This window comes from Kogia breviceps, chromosome 2 (genome assembly GCF_026419965.1).
Source record: "Kogia breviceps isolate mKogBre1 chromosome 2, mKogBre1 haplotype 1, whole genome shotgun sequence".
Classification (NCBI taxonomy): domain Eukaryota; kingdom Metazoa; phylum Chordata; class Mammalia; order Artiodactyla; family Physeteridae; genus Kogia; species Kogia breviceps.
Genome location: NC_081311.1, coordinates 45,424,046 through 45,432,132, shown reverse-complemented (window position 1 = coordinate 45,432,132; position 8,087 = coordinate 45,424,046). Strand labels below are relative to the sequence as shown.

General features: G+C 39.1%; 1 pseudogene; it reads right to left on the bottom strand.

Annotated features, from left to right (window-relative positions):
- Nucleotides 1-7,178: 7,178 nt before the first annotated feature.
- Nucleotides 7,179-7,816, bottom strand: LOC131750318 (heterogeneous nuclear ribonucleoprotein A1-like; annotated as a pseudogene).
- Nucleotides 7,817-8,087: the final 271 nt, after the last annotated feature.

Below are 8,087 nucleotides of genomic sequence, written 5' to 3'. Positions count from 1 at the left end.
AATAACATAAAGGTTCTATTATTGAAGTTTCTACTTATGAGCCCCATTAACTGTATGGGAGATCAGGGCATAAACAGCATTTCATAGATAAAGAGCTCTCATGGATCACAGACACCATAGCACCAGCATCATGACCACCATGATGTAAACACCGAGGAATACAGAGTGTGGGCAGGGACAGGGGCATGCTCTCCCATAGGATGCCTGGGTGGAACTCTGTGCATAGAACAGAGTTAATTAGGTGGAATGTGCTCAGGAGGGAAAAGGATCAGCATAAACAGTAAGGCAGCTGGTTGTTCACTCTTTCTGTATGCCCTGTCTTTACCTTTGGATGGCTGCATTCATAGCTCCAGTCTCCTCTATGACCTACACACTGATGACTCCCAAACACTCCCAAACCATTCTCCCAAATGCCAGACCCAAACATTGAACTACCAGGTAAACTTCTTCGCCTAAAAGTACCAAAGAAACATGACTATCTCCAAAAATTATCTCACTATGTTTTTCTCCCCTTAAACTTGCTTCTACATGCCCTCAGTTCCGGTTATTGGCATGTTTTGAACCTTTCACTGGTACCAAAGAAAGAAGTACCCAGACTTTCTTAGCAGCTTGCCCAGATGTGGGGCAGGAGGGTAAGAAGGAGAGGTGAGGTTTATAAGCTGTCAGCAGCCAAACATCCAAAACAGAAGACAGACTCTCTTACATAACTATTTCCTGTACATACATGCAAAGTTTGCCTCTCGCCTACTTTTTGTAAACAGACATTTTATAGAGTACCATTTTAATTCCCTTGTTGTCTCCTTAATATATTTTTGAGTTATTTTATTAGTGGCTGCCATGGGGGTTACAATTAATATCCTTACTCGTAACAATCTAGTTCAGACTAATACCAACTTAGTGTCTATAGCATATAAAACCTTTGCTTCTACCAGAAAGAGAAATTAAGAAAACAATCCCATTATCAATAGCATCAAAAAGAATAAATCACATAGGAGTAAATTTAACCAAGGAGGTGAAAGACCTATACACTGAAGTCTATAAAGACATTGATGAAATAAATCGAGCAGACACAAATAAATGAAAAGATGTTCAAGGCACATGGATTGGAATAATTAATATTGTTAAAATGTCCATCACGCCCAAAGCAATATACAGATTCAATGTAATCCCTATCAAAATTCCAATGGCATTTTTTAAAGAAATAGAACAAACAATCCCAAAATTCATACAGTCCACAAAAGACCCTGAACAGCCAAAACAGTCTTGAGAAAGAACAAAGCTGGAGGAATCATTTTCCCTGATTTCAAACTATATTGTAAAGCTTTAGTAATTAAAACAAGTATGTTATTGTCACAAAAACAGACATATAGATCAATGGAACAGAATAGAGAGCCCAGAAATAAACCCATGCATATAAGATCAATTAATTTACTAAAAAGGAGCCAAGAATATACAATGTGGAAAGGATAGTCTCTTCAGTAAATGGTGCTGGGAAAACCGGACAGCCACATGCAGAAGAATAAAACAGACACTTATCTTACACCATTCACAAAAATAAATGCAAATGGATTAAAGACTTGAACCTAAGACCTAAAACATTAAACCTCCTAGACAGTAAGGGGTTAAAGCTCCTTGGCATTAGTCATGGCAATGATTTTTTAGATTTGACATCAACAGCAAAAGCAAGAAAACAAAATAAACCAGTGGGACTGCATCAAATTAAAAAGCTTCTGCACAGCAAAAGGAAACCATCAATAAAATTAAAACAAATTACCAAATGGGAAAAGTATTTGAAAATCATGTATCTGATAAGAAGTTAATATCCAAAAAAAAATTAAAGAACTCACTTAATTCAATAGCCAAAAACAATGTGGTTTTTAAATGGGCCAAGGAACTAAATAGACATTTTTCCGAAGAAGACATACAAATGTTCAACATCACTAATTATCAGATAAATGCAAATCAAAACCACAGTGAGGTATCAAATCACACCCACTAGAATGGCTATCATCACAAAGATGAGTGATAACAAATGTCAGCAAGGATGTGGAGAAAAGAGAACCCTTGTGCACTGTTAGTGGAAAATAAATTGGTTCAGCCACCATGGAAAACAGTATGGAGGTTCCTCAAAAAATTAAAAATAGAACTACCATATGATCCAGCAATCCCTCTTCTGAGTATAAATCCAAAATAAATTAAAATAGAATCTCAAAGAGATATAAGCACTCCCTTGTTCACTGCAGCATTATTCACAGCAGCCAAGATATGGAAACAACCTAAGTGTCCATCAACAGATGAACGGACAACAAAGATGTGGTAAATATATACAATGGAATATTACTCAGCCATGAGAAAGGAGGACATCCACTGTTTGCAACAACACAATGGACCTCGAGGGCATTATGCTAAGGGAAATAAGTCAAAGAGAGACAAATACTGCCTGATATCACTTATATGTGAAATCCAAAAAAGCCAAACTCATAGAAACAGAGACTAGAATGGTAATTACCATGGCTGAGGGGTGTGGGAAAAGTGGAGATTAAAAGAAAACAGAACACTTTGCTTCTACACAGCTCCATGTCTCCACTCCCTTCTTTGTGCTAGTATTGTCATGCAAATTATTACATCTTTAATTCTGTGTGTCCACTGACACAGTGATATAATAATTGCTTTATGCTATTGTCTTTTAAATCAGAAAGGAAAAAAAATTGGAAACCAAAAACAAATTGTATTTTATATTTATCTATGTAGTACTCTATTTCTTCATGTGGATCTGAACTACTGGCTTGTGTTCTTCCTGTTCAGCCTGGAAGAATCCCTGTGGTATTTCTAATAGTGCAGGTCTACTAGTGACAGAATCCCTCACTTTTTGTTTACCTGGAAGGTCTTGAATTCACCTTCATTTTTGAAGGACAGTTTCACTGTGTATAAAATGCTTAATTAACAAACATTTTCTTTCAGCATTTTGAATATTCCCACCCACTGCCTTCTGTCCCCCACTTCTTTTCTTTTTCAGCTTTATTGTGGTATAATTGACAAATATGTTCCCAATTTCTGATGAAAAAATTATCTGTTAATCTTACCAAAGATCCCTTGTATATGATGAGTCACTTCTCTTGTTGCTTTCAAGATCCTCTCTTTGTCTTCAGCTTTTGACAGTTTGGTTATTATCTGTCTAAGTATGGATCTCTTTGAGTTTTCCATACTTGGAGTTCATTGAATTTCTTGGAAATATAGATGAATATTTGTCATCAAATTTGGAAAGTTTTCAGCAATTATTTCTTCAAATATTCTTACTGTCCTTTCCTCTCTGTCTTCTCCTTCTGAGACTTGCGTTATGCATATTTGTATGCTTGACAGCATCCCACAGGTCTCTTAGGCTCTGTTCATTTTTCTTCATTCTTTTTTCTTTCCATTCCCTACTCTCAGTTGACATATCTTTTAAAAAATTTTTTAAATTTATTTATTTATTTTTGGCTGCATTGGGTTTTCGTTGCTGCATGCAGGCTTTCTTTAGTTGTGGCAAGCAAGGGCTACTCTTTGTTGTGGTGTGTGCGCTTCTCATTGTGGTGGCTTCTCTTGTTGCAGAGCAAGGGCTCTAGGTGTGCTGGCTTCAGTAGTTGTGGCTCACAGGCTCTAGAGCACAGGCTCAGTATTTGTGATGCACAGGCTTAGTTGCTCCATGGCATGTGGGATCTTCCTAGACCAGGGCCTGAACCCCTGTCCCCTGCACTGGCAGGCAGATTCTTAACCACTGCACCACCAGAGAAGTCCCATCAGTTGACATATCTTTAAGTTCACTGATTCTTTCTTCAGCCAACTCAAATCTGCTGTTGAGCCTCTCTAGTAATTTTTTTCAGTTATTGTAATTTTCAACCCTAAAATTTCTTTTAGTTCTTTTCTATAATTCTTTTATTGATATTCTTTATTTGGTAGTATTACTCTCATACATTCTTTTAGGTTTTTAGATGTGGTTTCCTTTAGTTCCTCAAACATATTTAAAATAGTTGATTTGAATGCTATGTAAGTACAGTGTGTGAACTTCCTCAAGGACAGTGTCTGTTGACTTCTTTTCCCCTATATATGGACCATATTTTTTTGTTGCTTTTCATGTTGAAAACTGGACATTTTAAATAATATAATGTGGCTACTCTGGAAATCAGATTCTCTCCACTCCCTAGAACTTGTTTTTGTTGCTGTTTGTTGTTGTTGCAGATTCTGCTGTTTGTTTGTTTAGTGACTTTCCTGAACTAATAATGTAAAGTCTGTGTTCATTATCATATGTGAAGTCTCTGTTCAGCTAGCTTAATGGTTGGCTAATGGTTGTACATAGATTTCTTTAAATGGCTGGAACCAGTAATTCTCCCACTCTTTGTCAAAGGTCTCTGTGTGCATTTGGGGGCATGACTTCAACACTCAGTCAGGAGTTTGACAACTCTACCTTAGCCTTAAGCCAGAATGAGAGCTTAGAGTTTTCCCAGGTCTTTCCTGAACATATGAACAGCCTTGTGTACACATGGCTGTTCATAAGCCTATGCATTCATGTGACCTTCTAGATTCCCAGGCAGATAGCAGAGCTTTTCAAAACCTCCAATGGAAATATCATTCTCAACTTTTCCTTTTGGGCTTTTTGGTCAGCTTGTTGTTTGCCCCACTGATATCATCATCTCAGACAGCTGTGATACTAAACCATCACCGTGGATTGTTTTTTTACAAATGCCTCTTGTTTGCACTGGGGAAGCTCTAAGGTCAAATAAAGAGAACTCTTAGGAATGGGGAACCATTAGAAGGTGAAATAATGACAATTCTCTGGGAATGGGTCTTTGGAGGTGTTCCAACCCCATTCTGCCCCTCCAATGGCTGTTAGTCTGCTGGCTTTCACCTTTGTTGTGGGCTGTTGGTTACCAAGGCTACTGCAGATCTGGGAGGGGAGATGGAAATATGGCAAGTTAAAATGCCACAAAGTTTACTGTTAGCAAGATTCCAGTGTTTCTCCTTTAAACTATTTTTAAATGTTTTAGATTTCAAACCAACCACATCTGCAAGCCAGATATGGCCCAGGGGCTATTGATTTGCTACCTCTGTCCTATGCAATCTAAATGCAGAAACCTTTATTGAAAAAGAAAGAGTAAAATCCAAGTCAATATTTCTATCTCAATTAATGACTCATGTAAAAGTTAACCAAGCCCAGCAACAAGCTGCAGGTGGGATGACACCCAACAGAGATTTTTGAAGGGATTACATGACCATGTTTGTCTGTAGGGAGGCCCCTTTGGCAGCAAAGTCAATTCTGCTCAGCCAGGGAAAGACCCTGGGGGGTTCAGGCTCTTGTCCAGGTAAAAGGTGGCAAGGATATGATCCAGGGAATTAGCCAAAAAGATGAACAACACAGACTCAAGGCATCCTCCAAAGCTGTGGATTTCACTCATTTGTTTTTTGTTTGTTTGTTTGTTTTTGCATATCTCCCAGGAATTTTGAAAGTGATATACATTTCGAAGATGACACTTGAATTATTTTATCTTAAATTTTTATAATGGCAAAGGATATAATTTGCATATTATAAATACTGACAAATTAAAACAAAAATATTACAATACTCCTTTTAAATGTATCTGATAGAATTTAAGTACCTTGCAATTTGATACTATTAAAACCTAAATAGACATTTCTCCAAAGAAGATATACAGATTGCCAACAAACACATGAAAGAATGCTCAACATCATTAATCACTAGAGAAATGCAAATCAAAACTACAATGAAATATCATCTCACACCAGTCAGAATGGCCATCATCAAAAAATCTACAAACAATACATTCTGGAGAGGGTGTGGAGAAAAGGGAACCCTCCTGCACTGTTGGTGCGAATGTAAATTGATACAGCCACTATGGAGAACAGTATGGAGGTTCCTTAAAAAACTAAAAATAGAACTACCATACGACCCAGCAATCCCACGACTGGCCATATACCCTGAGAAAACCATAATTCAAAAAGAGTCATGTACCACAATGTTCACTGCAGCTCTATTTACAATAGCCAGGACATGGAAGCAACCATCTGTCCATTGACAGATGAATGGATAAAGAAGATGTGGCACATGTATACAATGGAATATTACTCAGCCATAAAAAGAAACGAAATTGAGTTATTCGTAGTGAGGTCGATGGACCTCGAGTCTGTCATACAGGGTGAAGTAAGTCAGAAAGAGAAAAACAAATATCATATGCTAACACATATATATGGAATCTAAGAAAAAAATTTTTAAAGGTCATGAAGAACCTAGGAGCAAGACAGAAATAAAGACGGAGACCTACTAGAGAATGGACTTGAGGACATGGGGAGGGGGAAGGGTAAGCTGGGTCAAAGTGAGAGAGTGGCAAGGACATATATACACAACCAAATGTAAAATAGATAGCTAGTGGGAAGCAGCCGCATAGCACAGGGAGATCAGCTCGGTTCCTTGTTACCACCTAGAGGGGTGGGATAGGGAGGGTCAGAGGGAGGGAGATGCAAGAGGGAAGAGATATGGGGATATATGTATATGTATAACTGATTCACTTTGTTATAAAGCAGAAACTAACGCACCATTGTAAAGCAATTATACTCCAATAAAGATGTTAAAAAACAACAAAAAACCCTCTTTTTTGAAATGCTTTACACTTTCCACAGAACAGAAACTAAAATAACCTGTTATACAATTAGTCACAAATACAGTCCTCAAGGGGTTTTTTGCCCATACACATGAGTATTGTCTAAAACATGTCTTCTTTGTAGCAGCTAGGCCCTGCCACCACTGTGCCTGGCTGAGTTCGCAAATCTGTTGTAGCCTGTAGCTTCCCTGTCACTTCTCTGGCTCTCCTCTCCTGCTAAGCTTTGTTTCCTGGCAGTAATTACAACCTCCTGCCACTGCCATAGCTACTGCTTCTGCTGGAACCACCATAGCTACCTTGGCTTTGTGGTTTGGCAAAGTATTGGCCTCCACTACCACAGGGGTTAGAACTTCTGCCTCCAAAGTTTCCTCCTTTCATGGGACCAAAATATGAAGATTGATTGTTGTAATTGCCAAAATCATTGAAGCTTCCACCACCTCCAAAATTGCTTCCACCATTACCGAATCCATTATAGCCATCCCCACTGCCACCACAGCCACCACCACCGCAGCTGCCACCAAAGCCAGCTCAACCACTGAAGTTTCCTCCACGACCAACACCAAAGTTTCCAGAAACACTTCGACCTCTTTGGCTGGAAGAAGCACTAGCCATATCTTGCTGAGACAGGACTTTCCTTACTTCACAGTTGTGGCCATTCACAGTGTGGTATTTCTGAATGACAGTCTTGTCTACAGAGTCATGGTCATCAAAGGTTACTAAAGCAAAGCCTCTCTTTTTACCACTGCCTTGGTCAGTTATGATTTCAATCACTTCAATTTTCCCATACTGTTCAAAATAATCTCTTAGGTGATGTTCTTCAATGTCTCCTTTAATGCCACCAACAAAAATCTTTTTCACAGTTAAGTGGGCACCAGGTCTTTGAGAATCTTCTCCTGAGACGGCCCTCTTTGGTTCCCCAACTCTTCCACCCACCTTGTGTGGCCTTGCCTTCATGGTTGCATCCACCTCCTCCACAGTGGCATATGTGACAACCCCGAAGCCTCTGGAGCACTTGGTGTTTGGATCCCTCATTACCACACAGTCTGTGAGCGTCCCCACTGCTCACAATGGCTCCACAGACTGTCATCGGTTGTTTCAAAGCTCAAACCCCCAATGAAGAGTTTCTGCAGCTGTTCGGGCTCTTTGGGAGACTCTGACTTAGACATGATGGCTGTGGAGGGAGAGGTGTCAACGATGCTTACACGGCAGCGTCCATAGGCAGAAAGCAAGATTCTGTTTTCTTTCTAAAACCCATCCCATCAATCAGACCCTCAATTCAGTTACACGCTTTTCTTCCCAGAACTCATTAAATCATTCTTCCACTTTTGTTTCTTTTCTCATTTTCCCCTATCAGCCTCCCTCTCCGATTTTGAGGTTTTTGTTTTCTTTTCACCTCCCACTGAAATAACTTCTTGTTATGTGCAGCACTGTTCTTTC